The sequence below is a fragment of the Homalodisca vitripennis genome, chromosome 2, assembly GCF_021130785.1.
Source record: "Homalodisca vitripennis isolate AUS2020 chromosome 2, UT_GWSS_2.1, whole genome shotgun sequence".
Classification (NCBI taxonomy): domain Eukaryota; kingdom Metazoa; phylum Arthropoda; class Insecta; order Hemiptera; family Cicadellidae; genus Homalodisca; species Homalodisca vitripennis.
Window position 1 is genome coordinate 6,944,517 of NC_060208.1, and position 14,056 is coordinate 6,958,572.

General features: G+C 33.8%; 2 non-coding genes across 2 annotated transcripts; one reads left to right on the top strand and one right to left on the bottom strand.

Annotated features, from left to right (window-relative positions):
• The first annotated feature begins 4,100 nt into the window (after positions 1-4,100).
• Positions 4,101-4,182, top strand: Trnas-gcu. Its single transcript has one exon. It is a non-coding gene; the product is annotated as a tRNA-Ser (tRNA).
• A 2,423-nt stretch (positions 4,183-6,605) lies between these two features.
• Positions 6,606-6,679, bottom strand: Trnan-guu. Its single transcript has one exon. It is a non-coding gene; the product is annotated as a tRNA-Asn (tRNA).
• Between the last annotated feature and the right edge of the window lie 7,377 nt (positions 6,680-14,056).

The following is a 14,056-nucleotide window of genomic DNA, read 5'->3' on the forward strand; positions in this document are numbered from 1 at the left end:
CTATGATTGATTAATCTGACTCAGATTGTAATTATGTAAGTTATGTTGCAATTATCCACCAGGAAAGTGATCAGATCGAAGATTATAAAATGAGAGTTACATCAATATAATATTGATGAATTTGAAGCTACACTACGTGAGCTAAAGTAAAGAATGTCTTGTTTTGCCAGACAAAGTTAAGACTAAGAAGTCCTCTCCTAACACAACTTGGGGACCAACGGCTTAAAGGTGACTCCAGAACCACCACCAAATGGCCGGGCAGGCGGGCTGCTTGCAAGGACAGAATCGCTCAGCGGCCACCCATCCAAGCAGCAGCCACGCTCGACGTTGCTTGATATGGTTATCTCGCGATAACCGCCGCGGCCGTACCCGCTACACTGCGCCACCGGTAAACTACTGCGTGTAGCTCTAAGGATCAAGTGCGTGGAAGTCAAAATTTTGGCAACATAGTTTAACTCGAATTTCCTTTATTTTTATGTTCTTTGAGGCTATGCCTTTTTCATTCTATTTGCCAAATGCGCAGAGTATAGCGGGTACGGCCGCGGCGGTTATCGCGAGATAACCATATCAAGCAACGTCGAACGTGGCTGCTGCTTGGATGGGTGGCCGCTGAGCGATTCTGTCCTTGCATGCAGTCCGCCTCCCCGGTCATTGGTGGTGGTTCGGAAGTCTCCTTTATCCCTTTGGTCAAGAGTTAGAGTGGACTTCTTAGACCTAACTTCGTCTGGTAAATAAGACATCCACTTATCTTTATTAGTTTGGTAAGCCTACGTGGCGAATAGTGTAGCCTATGTGATACTTGCTATATTTTATGTTTTTGCATTGTTATAATACATCATCATAATAGTTTTACTATATTTTTCACCCTTTTTATCTGTTGTATAAAGCAACACTGTAATCGTGACAGCATTGCACAGCCTTATTTTAGCACTATAATTTCTCATTGATTGAAATATTAGTCAGGCGAATCAATGTTTACTTACGCAGAGCGTGTGACTATTTGAGTTGCAAAGTTGTACGATCTAAAATCGTCAAACAATTCATTTAGAAAATACCGAAACAAAACTCGACTTGAGCAAACCGAGACGGGAAAGTTACAGAGTTAATAAAGAGTGCAAATCTTTGCTAAGGTAATTCAAAGTTTCGCTGCGCTACATCTCTTGGGCGGCGGGAAACAAAATAATGTCCATTACAAGTTTTGCTGAAATACAAAAAAAATTGTTTTATATTCTTTAACGAATCTTGGGACATTTTTAATAATTGCTAAGCACTAGCGAAGCCTGACTGGAGAAGCTGTGAAAATTTTATGTTTTGAGAACGAATTGATCTTTATAGAAATGAACCTTAATTTTCTGTATAAGCGACATCGAGTTCGATGATCGTACATGTCACTCCATTGGATTTGTCTTGGCGTTAGCGATTGTTTTTACATTGGTCTCAGGGGTAGGCAAAGATACAACCAAAGAATAAATAAATACAATTGTAAACGAACTCCCAGAATCCGCAAAGCTACAGCTCACATAGTCTTTGACTATATCTTTGATTTTCTCCATGTGTTACTATTGCTATCCATGCTGAAAACAGCATGAGAGAGGACATTGGAAGGATCCAAAGAGTAGCAAAACTGAGCCAATCATTTTGTATTCTGTCTGAGACAGTTTGACACTGTATCCTCTCGCCGAGGTACACCAATGTTTAGTGTATGCAGTAGTGATTACAGTCTGCATGATCTACAAGACCCTAACATTCGGAGAACCTCTGTATCTTTGTGAGAAACTTGTGCAAAGACAGAAGGTCTCTCAGTCCAGCAGCCGCCAGGACAACCAGCTTCACTTCCCCAGAGTGAGTCTGGAGGTCGGTAGGAGAATCCTGTCCTCCTTTGGACCCAAACTGTACAACGACTTACCCAGTAGCTCAAAGAGCACACGATCGTTGTGACTAAGTTTAGGTCTAAAGTTAAGCATTTTGTGATATCTAGTTGTAAGTGACCATATAATTAAGGTTCCTAGAATTAAGGCTTACTCGAGTTGCTCTAGAGTGACGCTCTAAATAAGAAGGAATTTTTATGTATTTATTATTTAACTGAGTATATTCATATGTAATGTTTGTGTGTAACATACAGTAGTAACACATGAAGCCTATTTATATCAGCTATGGACTCAGCGAAGTCTGTATGCAGTAGGCCTATACATGTATAATTCAGTTTAAAATAAAATTGTCCACTCCATTAAAACAATCCCCAATAAACTTAATTTTAAACCCGTAATCCAGTGTTCGATTTTAGTATCCTTAAGAAACCCAAACAATTGTGCCCTGGTTCTATGTAAGGTTTTAGGACAACGTTGCTTCATATTTTGGACGGATATACTGCACTGAGGGTATTGTGATGATCTTTTAAAACAGTTCAAAACGGCAACAGCGCACGTACGGGGAACTTGAGTAGTTCCATGACTTCTCACAGGGCAGCGCCACAGTAACAGAGTTATCTTATCGATAGCTCCAGCACTCTCACTCTGTATTTTAAGGCCTCTACAAGGGATGAGGTGCATATATTAAGTGATGGTATGTCCGTTAAAAGTTAAACGGAAGATGAGACCTACTTTATTTGAACGCTCGTGATTTTTGCAAATAATGCTCATTATTATACTTTAAAAATTCATTGGGCGACAAAGTAAGAGTAGCTGTAAAATATATTTTAACCCTCCGAGTGGCGGTGCTTTTTTCTCCAAGTAGCGGGACATTTTTACTGATTTTGTATGTTTATGTTAGGCTGAGTTATAAATGTCCCTAAATTTAATTTTTGAACACAAATCCAAAATAGCCATTTTGCTAAAATTTAATTCTGAACAAAAATATGTATCGTTTATATGTATTATTCCTAAAAACAAACACTAGTTGCTGATCGAAACTTTTATGTACACGTTTTAGTCAGTATCAGAGCCAACCTCATTCCTCCTCATTCTTCCTGGTTTGAGAGGCCTCCAGTAATGTTCCATGTAAGAGAAACACTCTCTATGAACCCCAAATTTACAAGATGGGCACCAGAATTGACTTTTGCCCCCTTTTTTATTGCGTCTACACACTACACAGTCTGATAAATGAGCAATCCGGTGAGGAAGATCTTCACTTGGTCCAGGAGGTAGTACAGTAGGTGGATGAACCGTTTGTAAGAGTTCCATTAGTGCCAGCATATCTAAATACTATATCAAATTAAAGTTTGGAATCTGGTCTTTCTAACCATACCTAATATACAGCGTTTAAGTCGCGGCATAACATCGGAAATACCGGAACAAAAAAGGCTTGCGTTAATAGACGCTAGAGCGTCTCTGCCACTCGCGAACGAAATTTATAGACGCTGCAGCGTCTTTCACCACTCGGAGGGTGGTGTAGAGTTTACTGTCTAAAATATATGTGTGGCCTGTCGTCCTATTTACTAATTATTATTTTTGTCAGAAAGTTTAAAAAAATAGAAAAATACATTTTCAAAGCATTTCCTGTATTTCCTGATAAAAATCTTGCACAAGATTAGCCTACATTCAAAAATCTTAAGGCCGTCCCAAAGATGCTGAATACTCGAGGAATCTAAAGAAAACTTTAATGTAAGGATAGGTTTATATTATGGACAAGATTTACTTTTAGTATTATACAAATAGGATTATAATACTAATGTTCGAATGTCTGAAATATTTGTACAGATCACACGTTATTTTGTTTTAGGAATTATCTTTTTGAATGTTAGTGTTACATTATATGCCAATGGACTGGAATATTTTATAAATGTAATCTAAGATGTGGTTCACGTTAATTTTTTCAGCCGATTTAGATCACATCTATCGCTCATGAGGGTTTCCGCCAGCTTGTATTGAACTTGTGCTAAAGCAACTGTACGTTCTGGATTTCGTTATGTAGTCTGCTATGGAATCTATAGCATATTTTGCACAACATACACAACACAAGTTGTATTAAAATTAAGATATATTACAACTGAAAAAATACAACATTCATTTGAACACAATGCACGTAAATTACCGATACAATTAGAAAGAATGTTTAACATGACAAAGAGGCTACGATATACATTTACAGCTCATCTGCCACGTGACGAGGTGGCCGAGTGGTTAAGGCGTTGGACTGCTAATCCAATGTGCTCTGCACGCGTGGGTTCGAATCCCATCCTCGTCGTTAACTTTTTGCGCCCATCCGTAATTTTAATCAACGTATTCTCTCACTAGTTTTCACTTTTTTACTGTATTTTTGTTCTGTATACTGTCGTATAGGTTTGTAGAATAATTTTTGTCTACTCTAGTTCTTCGGTTATTTATGATGTTTAATTAAATATTTATTTGTTACATTTTCAATGTTTGTGGTACATGAAATATCTAATCTCAATTTTTTAACAATACATAGATAAAAAATAAATTTTATATAAACAATAATTACATAGCCTACTTAAATAATGAGAACTGGATAAGATAACTGTACAACTACTCAAATAATGGCAAATAATGACTCAATTACAATAATTTAGTTTGCTTCTGTTTCTAATATTGTACCTGACTATCTAATAGTTAAACGCATAACGACTTGGGATATTCTAAAGTAACTTATTAATATATAGGTATAAAAGAAAACAAAACACGTTTCTTCAAATCGAAATGCTTAATATTTCGTTACTTTTCAGTAACATTATCAAAATGCATGTATATAATAAAATTAATATAAACAAACAAAACAATGAAGGTTATAAAAACATTTCAAACAACAAAAACATATGGTGTCAAAACAAGTAAATTAATTAAACATGTAACCTTTCCTAAACACAGACATAGATAAAATGTTTGAATAATAAATTTAAAATTAACTGTGTCTCAAATTTAATCCAACTGATGATTTTGATTGAAGAGCCATTATGTTTGCTTGTTCATATCTTCTTAGTAATAATTTTGTGTAGTCTTTATTGTCATAATTTTGAAACTTCTTGATGCCAATTAGAGAGAAACAATTTTCAAACGTTTTATTGTGTTGGACAGCATGTGCAGATACGGGTCTAAGTAAATTTTGATGTCGAACATCGGCACGATGATTGTTCATCCTCAGCCTAAGTGACGTAGATGTTTCTCCAATGTAGTCTTTAGGGCTATATATATATATATATATATATATATATATATATATATATATATATATATATATATGCTGCAATTCATATAAATAACAAGTTATGGAATATGTAAAAGTATGAACTTACACAATAATCAGCGCACACGTAGGTGAACGTTGGATTCATTATTTTACCTGTAAAACAAAAAAGAAATATTAGTTAAACATATTTTTAATATATATATATATATATATATATATATATATATATATATATATATATATATACATATATATATACTGAGCGTGACAGTTAAAGACATTTAATTTAATTCTGCAGAGTTGAATCCAAAAATTCTACAAATTTATTTCGTATTATTGAACACTATCCATATAATCCGCATTGTACGTCTTAGTCTTATACAAAATACCCAGTGTTACCCAAAATATGTGGGTTTTACTTTATTCCCAAAACCTGACAAAGTCCACATAAAAGTAATAAAACACTCAGTAAAATCTACAATTCGCTGACGCTCACAGACGGCCGAGAGGAAAATAATTAAATAACATACAGCTCTGCTTTTGTTAAATGTAAACACTTACCACAGTTATATTTTATACACGTAAAACTTTATACATTTTATTTTAGTTCGAGTCACGTTTAGGTTTTTAACAGCTGTTAGACAATTACTTGTCATTGTTACACAATAAGTACAGTACTTAAGTATATCGAGACGAAGAACATGTTTTCTTTCTAAACAGCCAGAGTCAACATTTTTACAGAACGTCTCTCGTACCCATATTGAAAATTCTCAAAATATTCGGTAGTGGAATAGACAGCAACTTGATGCGAAAAGACATTACGTCAGAAACTAGAACAAAGCATATCCTATTATTTGTGTTTTGGCATGTACGAGAAAATAAATAAACTGTAAACCCCAATTTTAAATAATAAATTCTTTACCGTGGAGAATACTCACAAAATAAGTGATTAACCTTCACTGCCGAGCTGACTCACTCTTCTACTGTGCCTTAGTCAATATGGCAATAAATAAACATTTAAAGGCCCTTTTATAAAGCGTCTGATCTAAAATGTCATTGATTTAATCTAGGAGTTGGTTTACTTAGGGATTTATGGATAGGTTGTTGAGTTAATTATAACAAAACTGCATATGACCACTGTTGTTCTCGTGAGTAGTTAACGAGTGTGTACTGTACATTAGACTACATAGGATACATTCGTTATGTTTGGGACATTCTAGTACGTTCTGTGTTAAAGGTGTGTTGAATGGTCCGCTATTAATTTAAACATAACTAACAATATTGGCCAATGGATTTTTAAAATTACAAGAAATTAAATGCACGAACATCGCTACTGACAAATATTAAACAATAATTAATTAATGAAGCGAGTAAGAAAATTAATTTTGTAGAACAATAAATCGCTTTGGACTTATTGTGTGAAAAATACGCGATATTATTAGAAAATCGACGCAAAAAGATATCGCCCCCGGGTGGGCTCGAACCACCAACCTTTCGGTTAACAGCCGAACGCGCTAGCCGATTGCGCCACGGAGGCTACTTGTCTGAGAAGTGTTACAAGTCATAGTTGAGACCTGCGTTCGATAACACTGTACTACTAATTTTGTCGTCTGATGATCGTGAGTATTAGAACGCTAGTTATATCATAAACATCTTGATCATCACTGTCCTATTGGTAGGGCGTTTAATGACTATTTTTTGTTTAATATAAATATGTTGTTTAAATATATATATATATATATATATATATATATTGTTAAACACATATTGTTTAAAATAGTTTTTCTTGCTTTTCATAATCAACTAATATGATTTAGTTTGTAGTATGATTAGTAATGCATGGCTCATTAAAATATTCGACGGTCAGCTGTTGTTATAGTCGATCAGGCTATGAATGTATTAGATAACAGGTATTACATATTAGGTATTATAGATATCAGGTATTAGATAACAGCTGAGTTATGAGTTTATTACACTACAATCTGTATACTTTGTGACAGTAGGTACCAGCCTTGATTATGAATATTTGTGATAGGATTCATAATAAACCTTGTGATAGAATATAATCAAGGGTACTAATTAAGAGCGAAGATGAAAATACTGTTTTTATTTGTAAGATATACAAGGCGTACAACCTACTGTGTTCACTGACACTCAATACTTTACGAAAATTAAAATGTTTCAAGTCAATGTTTGTTTGAACAGGTATATGTTACCTTTTGTTTCACAGTAAGAATTTTTTTAATTCTCCTTGTTGGTTTTAATATTAAGATAAAAGATTGGTTATATTATTCAAAATAATAAAACATTTTTTTATATAATTTAATTTATGATTTATATATCATTAATTCATAAATAATTAATTTTGTTTCTGTGTCTGACGATTGGTGTGAAATGTACCAAACTAAAAATATATGACCTGTGAACAAGATTTATAATTTAATTTCATGCATTTAACCCTTAACCCTAATTATACATTTTTTATGAAAGAACAAATAATCGAAGGTGTAGTATATTCATCATTATAAGTAACATAAAATCCGATTATGAAACAATTTACATTATATTACTTTGCATTTTACGAAGATTCAATTTCAAACTGACTGTTATAAAAACCATGATTTTCATTTCATTTACTACAGTACATGTAAGAACCCTTACATTTCAGAGTTTAACCCTGGAGGTGGTTATACCTTTGCAGGTACTGGCCGAAGGTTTATGTCGAACCTTTTGTACAGTCTTTGCTGTGATGCAAAAAATAATGATTTAAATTTAGTTTTTCAGTACTCACACCTAATTGTTACATAATAGTTTTGTTTCAAACGCTACAACAACATAATATTTATTATACGTCACTCAAAGTGTTTAAACTAGTGAATAATAATTGATTTCTTAGTAGTAGCGCCTGCAATATTTAAATACAGTACATAGTCCTTAACGGTTAGCTACAAGTGTTTGATGTCTTGCAGGCGTTCCGTACATGTGCAGCAAACCACATGTTTCTTATTATATGGATTTTTGTGCTAAAAATATTTAATTAACATTTTATATTTTTCTTTAGCTAGTGACTCGCCCAATTAACACAATGTGGCAGTTGGTGATAACCGAACCCTATACGATGTTTCCGTTAATATTTATTTAATTTGTTATAACGTTTCTGTTACGTCCTCACAGTTGTTCTTGTTGAGTTATTGTTATTTTTTGCATACATCTATTTATCGTTAGTTTTATTGTTGACGCTGTCAGTCTTTTTAGTTGCAGTAATTATCTTTACTAGCCACTATTGTCATGGTTATTTTACGTCCATCCAGTGCCATCGACTGGATTAAATAGAAACAATAAATAAAATAATTTAAAATAAAACCTTTTTTACATTTTGTAACTGTTTACATTGCGCATTGGACTCTGCTGACAAGTTGTATAACTTAGCAGAATCAGTAATGAATCGAATTATGTATAAATAAATAAATGAGATTAGAAAATAATAATTGGAGAATAGTTTTGAAAAATACAATTCTTTTTGTAGTAGTTCCCTACTTACATAAAAGCCCATTGTTTGAGTTTGTATTATTTCATTGGCTGAGTGTTAGCATTTGTGTTATTTAAGCATTTCGATGCGCATGATATCGTGAGAATCTTCAATCTATAGCGACAACAGGAGTTAGCTGAGCGCTATCGAAGCACAATCATATGACATTTAACTCGAGATACAGTACCACACGCAGCCTTACTATCCACAACATATATCAAGAAACATTTCCTCTGTAGGCTAATTGTGCATGAAACTTCCTTCTTATTGGCTGAGCTTTAGCGAAGCCTAACACTCATGGGGACGGAAAACTATCATTTCTATCTGTAGTATGTCTGCCTGTCCGCATGACATGTCGTAAACGCCCTTTAGAAGTTCAATTACGGTGTATGTCACTCCATCTGATTTGGCTGAGCGTTAGCGAATACTTTTACTGTGGTATTATGGATAACCATGTCGGTAACCAGAGAATAGCAGAATAGATAAATTTGCAAGCAATCTCAATACACCCATATCATACATATACTTAACTATCCCAACACATAAAACATTTTATAGCGACTTGGTATACAGTTTTTTATTATTTAATCACTTATATGAAATTCAATTTAAAAGGAAAAAGTAAAGTAAGGATAGCTATTTTAGCACGCAAAGTTAGGGCTAAGAAGCCCTCTCTAACACTTAACCTGGGGACCAACGGCTTAAAGGTGACTTCCGAACCACCACCAATGGCCGGGCAGGCGGGCTGCTTGCAAGGACAGGATCGCTCAGCGGTCACCCATCCAAGGAGCAGCCACGCTCGACGTTGCTTGATCTGGTTATCTTGCGATAACCGTTGTGCCCGCTACACTACGCCATTGACAAAATACAACAAAACAAAAATATTTAATAAATGAAAATGTGAAGATATCATGTGGCAAGATATGTTGAGAAACATGTCAAAGGCAGACTTAACATTTTGCATGAAACTTTAGAAATGAAGTAAGTATGATTTGTATGATGCGTCATTTTTGGGTCAACTTCATTTTTGTGTGATTCTCTCTATCTGTCCACAGAACATCTCAAGAATGAAATGAGCTACAAATTTTAAATGTTGCACACAACCTCAGCGAAGCCTGTTACGGCACGTGGTGTGGTGAACTCCTACTCTGTGTTATTCAATATATTTTAATAATTGTAATAAAAATATTCTTTAAAAGTTCGCATATTTTGAAATAAGGCGATATTTTATACCGAGTTACTCAATAAAACCGTCAATCTTCCAAACATGGTTGATGTTCGATGTTTGTGACAAGTGAAAAACAATCAAGCAGCAGTCGTATTTCATCGCTGACAAACTGCCAACATTTATAGTGCTTGTGCCGTTACTTCGACGCTTGTTATAAAAACACTTTGCGATTTTAAAAGGAACTTTTGGGAAACTAACCTTCTCGCTTTAGATAAGCCCTCTCTAAAAACTATGTATTTCTCATCACCGTGATACAATACTTTTTACCGAGCGGCCAGTTTATTACAAATTAACAATTTCTGACTCCTCAACACTTACTTCATAAACAACATTTTTAGAGCCCATTGGTGGACATAGATGTAATGTTATTTACTCTTAATTCAACACGTAGTCTAAAACAGGCTATTTACGACATTACAGAACACTCCGATGTAACAGAGTATCCAAGAATCCGACAGAACGAATAACTACCACACAGTCAAACAGAAGGACGGACTTCCATTTCATTCCTTGACCCCAAAAAGAACAAAGTTGTTCCTTAGAATAAGAGGAAAGTATCTGCCATTTTGCTGGTGGTTCGATTTTGAACAAACCATACAATATTAAATATATAGAGGAGAGCACCGAAAACATAGCTAAAAAGATAAATTTGAAAAAATAATATGAAAAAGAGTTCCGTTTCGTAAATAGTTTTCTGAGACAATATTAATAACCATCCATCTATAAGGTAGGACATGGGGAATCAAGATTTACAAAACATTTCAATGACATTTGGACCCATAAATTTCTTATTTTAACTGTCTATGGAAATTTTGGCTAGCAAAAATTATCTACCACTCTTTCACGACAATTTAAATGCTATTTTCAGTGCAATGGCTCTCTTTCTCTAACACCAATATAAGGACCCAAAATGTAAAAGGCATAAAAGGTGCAAGATATTAAGATATGTGGGTTGGTAAGGTATTTTATAAAAGGTACTTTTAAAATTAAATGGGAAGTGGGCCAGTATTCAAATTTAAAATGTTCACCAACTTCTTGCTAATTAACATACATACTAAATAGATGCAATGTAATCTGTTCAGGACCCCTGATTCAAAAATGCCTCCTTTGTCAATTAAGACAAGTGCAAACAAAACAAATGACACCATTATTGATGATGGATGATGCGAAAAGATAACAGGTCTTGCGGATATGTGGAGGATATACTACGTTGTCTTCGTTATAGGAGGATATACTACGTTTCGAGAATTAGAATCCATCCTCTTCTTCAAGTGTCGTCGAACTAAATATGTAACTTCTTGTAACATATAACGATGATAAATGATCGATATCATTTTGTCCATTCAAATAAAACCTCCTAGAAATGGACAGTGATTAACATACACAATAATTTTTCAAAAGGGTAATAATTGCTTGATTATTACTTGGGATTGAATCAATTAACAAAGAGAACGAAATATTAATAAAAAAATCATAAAAATAGTAATCATGCAAACCCATTATTGAATAATACATTATTATAAAAGTACGTCACACCAATGGTCGTAACAGCTTCGCTGAAGCTGCATGCATATTTTCAAATCTATAGATAATTTCATTTTTGAGATGCTCTGAAAACAGATAGAAAGAAAGTCATCACACAAGAAAGAAGTTGACATGAAAACACTTACATTTGAAATCTTTTTCAAAATATCATGCAACATGATAAATTCGGATTTTTGTTCATTAAATTAGGTTTCATATCAGTGTTTATGTAATAAATGTCGACACAGAAATTAACTGTAATGTATGTATAAGTTATGTGTTGGAATACTTAGGCTATATGTGTTAATATGTCACATGTTTTAATTTCTTATGAGAGTTTTGAGTTTGTTTACAATTTTATTTACTCCTGGATTTTATTGTTGTCACCATGGACATCCATAACACCAATGTAAAACTTTTCGTTAACGCTCAGCCAAATCCCATGGAGTGACATGCACCGGCGTCGACCTCGGTGTTTCTCATATAAAATGAAGCTTCATTTTCAAGTCTAAATCAGATCTTTTTCGTGATATCTTGCGTACAGACGGACAGATAGACAGACTGGCAGAAATGAAAAAGTTCAGCCCCACCAGGCTTTGCTTACGCTCAGGCAATACAAATAATGCTTTTTAGTAAACCCACATAAAACGGTTCAGTTAGTCTTCCAAGAAAATCTTTTTAAAACATTATTTTATTTCTTTTTCACTTTTTATTGGAAAGAAGAAAATATACTAGTGCCGACCAATCAAATCAGATTTGTTAATGGATCAGTCAGTTCTGATTCATTGCCACTTACATCAGACCTGTCCAACTTCTGCCGTCTGGCGAAAACAAACTTTTTACAAGTCTATCACCATATTAAGACGAAGGTGGCAGTTATTTTACAGCTTTAATTCTGAGAAACTTCCGGTAATTTGATTCATCATCCTTTAGATAGGACTTATGATTTTTTGTATTTGCCGGCCAAATTTTGCCTTTCTTTTGGCAGCATATAAGAAAAAAGCAAGATACTTTAAGAACAATTTCACATGTAGACTTTAAATTTTGCAAGAGACGTAATTTCTATCAGAATGAGTTCTATGACACGTCCTTTTTGTGTCAACTTCGTTTTTTTGTACGCTTCTATGTTTGTTTGTCTGTCTGCAGGCCACTTCGAGAATGAAACGAGCAATATATTTGAAATGTTGCATACAACCTTAGCAGAGCCTGCTACGACACGTGGTGTGGCGTACTTCTACCCGTGTCTATATTAAAGGTAAATAGATCTCATACCGGTGGCAATAATATCATTGTTATTTGTTGTGTGTGTGTGATCAGTAATGTCTATAAGATATACTAGAGCCGGATATCAGAAATTTGATTGATAGTATAATTTATTATATGTACAAGATATAACAAACTTTACGATAAAAAAACCATATAATGTAATTTGACAAATGAAAATCGCAGTTTATTATTTAAATTAATCATATTATTTTAACAGATTTGAAGTCAAATACTAACGTAAATCGAAATATTAAATCACATCATAATCAGCATATATATATTTGTATATATATAAATTGTAATTAATAATATAGCTTATCATTTCAGAAAAACGTAGTTTTGTTTTAATGGTGTTTTAAGTTAAATAATATAATAAAATATGTGATTTGAAATGTCCAAATAAAAGTAATTTGAGGAAAATCATAAAAAATTTAATTATGAAAACATGATCTACATAGTATATTGAAAATTACAAAATTAGTCACTTACTAAATACTTACTCAACACACGAAAGTAATAACAAACACCACGCGTACATTTTGAATTACAATTTACTTACATGTGACAAAACGTTACTTGATAACAATTTCATTAATCTAACATTAGATTACGTTTTTTCGTAAACACCCTTAATTGATACAGATTAACACATATACAATAAACGTATGACGTGATGGCAACATTGCCAATAGAGCATTATAGGAATAGTGCCAGTGGTCGACATAAAGGTTTAAACACAAATTAAAGATTTCAGATTCTATTCGTATGGTAAACATACTGTGTATATCACTCACAGAAGAGCCTTTACAAGGGCAATTGTGACGTAAAATGTCCTTCCAACAATTACGCTGTCCTTTTGTCCTTAGCAAAATATTTCAAACACGTTTTACGTGAGATACTGACAGAATGTGAAACCACGAGCACGACAAGTCAAGAGAACAAACACACGTCACACCAGCAGAGGCGTAAAAGGGACATTCAAAGAAAATCAATGTCGGCATTTCCTGCGGTATCGCGGCGTGTGATCTGGAACAATGAGACACTAAGGAGATGGTCGGGAGTGGGAAGGATGAATACCTTCATCCTTCCCCCCGTCTTATGCTTTGTTCCTAAGACTGAAGTAAACGTATATGTACTATATGTTCATATATGTACTTTTTTAAGTATATGTATCTGTACTGTTTTTTCACCCGACGAAGAGGATAGCTTTCCATTCTAGAAACATTGTGTTTATACATTTTGTAAAATATAAGGATGGAAAATAACCGAAATCCTTTCATTGCGTATATATTGACGAAAATAATTCTACTTTTGATTGTATTAGTTATGAGAGAAACGAGATAACTCATCCAGTGATATTAATTGAT